Raw genomic sequence first — 6,181 nt, 5'->3', positions numbered from 1 at the left:
TCTTGCTCACCCTGGACAAAACTTGCTTGCCCCTCCTTCTGCTTCTATCTCAAACACTCTCTCTCTCTCTCTTTCTCTCTCTCGGGGTAATACGAGTGTGTCGAGTACAGAATTAGCCCATGGCATGGCAGCACCTCATGACTGGAGGAAGGGTTATGTGTGCGAGAGAAGGTTTCACCCCTTCGTTTCAGTAGCCAATGATGGTCAGAATGCAAAGGGCAGCGGCCAATCAAATGCTTGTCCACCCCCACCCCCCGACAACCCCAGTTTTCTTCTGAGCCTAAGAAGGGAACATTCTGTTGTTGTGAGTCTAAACATGTGCTGCAGTGAGTCAAGCTGTTTGTGTTAAAGATATTTCAGGGACAGTTTGAGCATAACATTGAAAGTTTCTGTTTGTTTACTCGTCATCGTAATGTATGAACCGCTATGATTTTTGTCTTCTGTGGAACACGTAAGACATCTATCTATCTATCTATCTATCTATATATCTATCTATCTATCTGTCTGTCTGTCTGTCTGTCTGTCTGTCTGTCTGTCTGTCTGTCTGTCTGTCTGTCTGTCTGTCTGTCTATCTACTATCCATCCATCCATCCATCCATCCAGTTCTCTATGTTTGTGGTGCAATAAATCACAAGACTCACAGGTCTTAAGACTCGGATCATATTCTGTTTTTGGAGTGAAGGATCAGTTTATTCTTATTACTCTCTAAACTTTCTATTTATTGTTCAAAGAGCTATAGCCTAACATACACTCATCGGCTACTTTATTAGGTACACCTTACTATTACCTGGTTGGACACCCCCTTTTGCCTTCAGAACTGCCTTAATCCTTTGTGGCATAGATTTTGTCACTTAAATCTCATTTTCTCCCCATTCTGATGCTCGGTTTGAACTTCAGCAGATCATTTTGACCATGTCTACATGCCTAAATGCATTGAGTTGCTGCCATGTGATTGGCTGATTAGTAATGTGCATTAACGAGCAGTTGGACAGGTAGACAAAGTGGCCAGTGTACATTATTAAATACTAGTAAGCAATCTGTTTTAAAAAAGGACAAATAAACAAATAAATAGAAAAAAAATGTGCGTAGTAAGTTTCACTTTACGTAGCTTTAACCTTTTAGTACTAAAATAGAAGTAGACAAGTAAAAACATATTTGATGATGATGATGATGATGATGATGATGATGATGATGATGATGATGAAAAAAGGGACATACACTGTTACGCATAGCGAAATTGGAAACCTCCCCGACCATGTGAAGATAGTCCAATATAGGTAACAACCGTCTGGTCCTGCAGCTATAGAGCGCTGGTCACAGACCCGTCTACCCCGTGATAAGCATCTAATTCATGTGTAATAAAAAAAAACATTGATAATGAAAGAAGAATTTGATATAAATTACTCTTTATGAACATTGCAAAAGTTTCTCTGGCTTTTCAGAAGTTTTGTTGTTTAATTAATAATAATTTTATAAGCTAGTTCATGGATCCAATATACTGAGACTTATGCAGTTTCTCTTTATTATCTACTAAAGAATATACACACCAAGATTGGATTTTTTTTTAAGGTTCAGTGTGCAAACACAGAATTAAGCTTTCTTTTACATCTTTTTTGGGGAATTTTAAATATTGTAAAAATGCTTACAACATTTATGGTGATGCAGACGATAACTAAACTTAGCAATTACTCTGCTTATCACTTAAATTCCGTAATGTTGTGTATGTGCTCTATACTATGAACTTTTACATACCTAAAATACAGCTCTGGAAAAAATGAAGCAACCACTAAAAAAATAAATAAAGATCTATTATCTGTGATGAAGCAAATGAACGTTTTATGTAAAACACATAATACCAATTGCCAAACCCAGAGAACCGACAATAACTGTCTAATAAATGTTGTGTTCATTTCTTTCCAATGCTGTATATTTATATTGGTTTGGAACAATGTGTGGGTGAGTAGATGATGACTCCAAATGATAAACATCTCCCATGTTTTTCTGGGAAAATGACTTGGATCCGTGTCCTTAATTACACCACCATCCTTGTGCAAGGACCTTAGGGTATGGATGTTGTAGCTTGGGATTTTTTTTTACAATGAATCAGGCTGAAAATACAAATGAGGAATGGAGAATGAATATAAAGAAACCTATTTTAGTCTTAGCCAGTCTCTTCATTGCTCTGTTCTAGTAGAAAAGCTCATGACGCACTGCGAGACACTGCTGCACTTCCTGTGTGATTTCATGTGATTCTGACCGATGGGAAAATGTGATGCAAAACAGAACAGACCTCTTTGTAAAGCACCAGAAATGTATCCTGCTACATTATTTAGGTACATATAAATGTAGCCTGAGGTCTTCTAAAAACATGACATATGAACTGACATAAATATTAAGCATTATGACAAAATATTATAATATGACTAAATATGTAAATTGCTTGTCATTTCTTTTATCGGCTTGATGACACCTATAATAATCTTTACAAGCAGTTAGCATTATTTATGTATATAAAATGAAAGAGTAGTTCCTTTTCCATAAAGAAAACTGATTAAACTGAATTTATGATGATTATAAAGGCAGTTTTACAGGTGTTATGCAGATCTAAATTTGGCATCTCTTTGTCCTTCATGCCTAGATTATGTTTATCAGATGCAGAAGTAAAACGAACGCACAAGCAGTTTACATAAATTACCTTTCGTTTTTGGCACGCATTAAATATTTGTTCATTTCTTTTGACTCTTTACCATTGGAATTTCTAAAGCATATGCAAGCTTAGTTTAGAAACAAATGTAAACACAGCTCTGTGTGTCTGTACTCTTAGTCCAGTGGCCCTGCGCCAATCGTTTGTAAGTTCCTTCTTAAATGAGGATGTCAAGTCAATCAAAGATGCATAGTAATAGAATAATCATTAACACAGATGTCCACCCCTGCTTCCGATCTCTGCCTGTGTCTGCAAAGCTCATTTCCAGCCTCTAACAACTACGTTTGAAATATATTATATTTCATATTATCAGGTCCACCCCTAACCAATTTGGCGCCCTAGGCAAGATTGTAGGTGCGCCCCGTCACATTGCATGATCGCAGTAAATTTCACTGCTAGTGTATAGTCATAAGAAACTAAATAGCTTTTTGACCGACTACAAGCTGGGAAAACGTCAGATACATATGCCAATGCAATTAACATTATTGCTGAATAGATCTAATATTTACACATTTGCTTGAAGGAGGAATGATGGGGGTAGTTACATATTACTATTATCCATAACATCTATGCCCTTCCATAACATTAGCTGACGTTAAAACTAACAGATAGCACTATAGCTATTTATTGATTAGCAATGTTATGCCATATCTGTCAACGATAGGATGTAAAAAATATGGGACAACAAATAGCTTCAAATGATAGAATACATAGCAAACATTAGAAAATATTGACAATAAAATAAAAGGTTTAGCCTATTAAAATCAATGGCCTATACAGAAATTAAACATGCTATAAAATCTACTTCACGTTTGATTGTATTTGCATATTGATTAAAGTTGCCATAGTTATTTAGTAAAGGGCAGCAAATGAATCTCTCGTTGTGTTTTATTTGATAGGTGTTCATGTGAGAATGCACAGATCTATAATGAAGCATTCCACTACTTTAGTAACTGTTTGTGTCATTTAAGAGAAAATTAGTTGTGTTTAAAATAAAACACGCAGAATGGAGCAAAAAAAAAAAAAGGAAAAAAAGAAGCACTTTTCCGACGATCCCTTACTGAGAGCTCGAGAGCTCTCCTGGCTGAACGCATATTGCGAGGGCTTAAACGGAGCAGTGGTCGTAATGTCGAGCGAAAAAAAAGAAGAAGACAGCTGTGAAACATAACCAGCTTTGTCTTTTTGTAGGAAACACGCTTTAGATCTTTTTAGGGTAAGTAATATAGTTATTGCCGTCTATCACTAAATGTGTCAGAAATATCAAAAACAAAACCAACTTAACCGCGCTCATTTATGGCGCCCCCTGGATTTGCAGCACCCTTAGCGTTTGCCTATACTGCCTATGCCACGGGCCGGCCCTGCATATTATAACATAACTGTCTATAACAAAACTGCCTCCTTTCATTTTCATTGAAAACTTGGAAGTCTCTTTTGCTGAATATCAGTTTTAACAATCAATATTAGCCATTATAAACCTGTAACGAACAATAAGTTAATACAATATAGGAAATAAATGCAAGCAATCAGTCAAAATATGCAGAATCAGTGTATGTGTTTACAAAAATTCATATATTAACTTATCTTTGCGCTCAGCCAAAAGAGTTACCTAAGAATAAGTAATCAATTCAAATACCAAAGAGTAGTTAGATAGAGACTAGATGAGTTAAATATCATGTTTAACAACTACATCCTTGATGAACTGTCATGAGCTGTCAGCTGGGGAGGTGTGCTCAATGCACCCACTGACTGCCTGGAGCTCAGACGTGCTCATACGCTGCCCCATGCATTGATTTGTTAAAAGCGTCAGATCTGAGTGAAATTTCAGCTAATCCTGCACAAGAAAAGCAGGGTAGTGTTCTCCAGCTTGACTAGCTGTAAATTATTTGATTAGACATTGTAATAATAATAGTAATGATAATAGCAAAGAAAACAACAACAGCAATAATATAATTACAGTAATGTGATTATTTGGTTTGCACATAGTAGCTTGACTGAGCTTTGGAGACAGGACTAATTTGATTTTTGTAACACTATTAGCCATAATAGGAGGGGAAAATGATTATAAAAGAGGCAAGTGATAGGAGTCTTGCCTTTTATTTTTTTCCATGTTCATAACAACTTCAAAAAAGAGATGCTAGTGATATTTACTAGTAAGTTATTTATGAGGAGCCCCACAAGGAATCCATTTCTTCAGATTTCTGCAGATTTTTGGCCTATCATTGAGTGTATTTATATACTTGTGTAAATTTACATTTATTCAGTTTTTAATTTTAGTAATATTATTGACTAATAAGTGTTCTTATGATTTATCTACAATACAGTTTGTCAAGTAATATTTTCTGTCTTTCAGAGGATCATATGAGAGACTTGCTTTGTTTACCAAATAAGTGGATCTAGGATTTGCATTGTAAACACTAAATAAAAGTTAAAAAGTTATTATTTTTTTATTTCATATATTAAGTTTTTAGTTACAATACTCCCAAAATAATTTCGCATAAATCCACAGATTTTTTTTTACGAAATTCTCTTCAGAAATAGCAAATTTATTTTGGTTCTGTCTGGCCCTACTTACTGTATGAGTTATTTATGATCTTTTTGTCTATCCAAAGGAAAACAAAAAGTAGATAAACAATGATATTCTTTGTGTCATTTGAGTTGGATATAATCTAAAAACTGAAAAGCGGTCAGCGCCAAAAGCCTAGTGGTTAGTGCGTCGACGGACAGCCCCGAGCTGCTCTTGGTGACCCGAGTTCGATTTCTGGCTTGAGGTCCTTTTGCCGATTCTTACCCTCTTTCTGCTGACCATAATTCCCTTTCTGTAAAAAATCTCCACTGTCCTATATTAATAAAGGTGAAAAAACCCTAAAAAAAATTATCATAAAAAAGTGAAAAACAAGTGATTTGTTTATTTCAGAGTTCATTAAATCTGTTTCAAAAGCTGAATTTGTTTTTATCACTTGTACTCTGTATCACTTGTAATCATTATATTTAAATAAATGATTAAATCCAAAAAAAAAATCCAAAAATAAATACGGAAAATACGTGAATGATTTAAGGACATTATGAGAACAATTAAAACAAAACACTCATAGTTTTTTGTATATCGTCAAAAAGAAAACATAAAACTGATTTGTTGCTTTTCAATTCTAAATCAATTGTGTATTTATTTGACCCATATTGTGGCACCCCACCCTTTTTTTCCCCCTAAAGTATACACTACCTGACAAAAGTCTTGTCGTTGATCCCAGTTGTAAGAGCAACAAATAACAACTTGACTTCTAGTTGATCGTTTGGAAAAGTGGCAGCAGGTAGACCTACTGGAACCCACATGGACCCAAGATTATCACAGAAATCAGTCAAGTTTGGTGAAGGAAAAATCATGATTTACATTCAGTATGGGGGCGTGTGAGAGATCTGCAGAGTTGATGGCAACATCAACAGCCTGAGGTATCAAGACATTTGTGCTGCTCATTACAT

At 35.3% G+C, this 6,181-nt stretch overlaps 1 protein-coding gene across 3 annotated transcripts in view; it reads left to right on the top strand.

Moving 5' to 3' along the window:
- bckdhbl (branched chain keto acid dehydrogenase E1 subunit beta, like) overlaps positions 1–6,181 on the top strand; it is a 46,414-nt gene that overhangs the window by 21,835 nt on the left and 18,398 nt on the right. The window contains exon 1 of one of the 3 annotated variants that reach the window (XM_087244143.1): positions 297–451. The exons of the other annotated variants lie outside the window; for them this stretch is intronic. The gene's annotated coding sequence lies outside the window, so the exon portion shown is untranslated. Of the gene's footprint in view, positions 1–296; positions 452–6,181 lie in introns of those variants that run through there. 3 annotated transcript variants of the gene reach the window in all.

This window comes from Danio rerio, chromosome 3 (genome assembly GCF_052040795.2).
Source record: "Danio rerio strain M-AB ecotype USA chromosome 3, GRCz13ab, whole genome shotgun sequence".
Lineage (NCBI taxonomy): Eukaryota > Metazoa > Chordata > Actinopteri > Cypriniformes > Danionidae > Danio > Danio rerio.
Note: the sequence above shows the minus strand (reverse complement) of the source record. Positions and strands in the feature narration are given on the sequence as shown.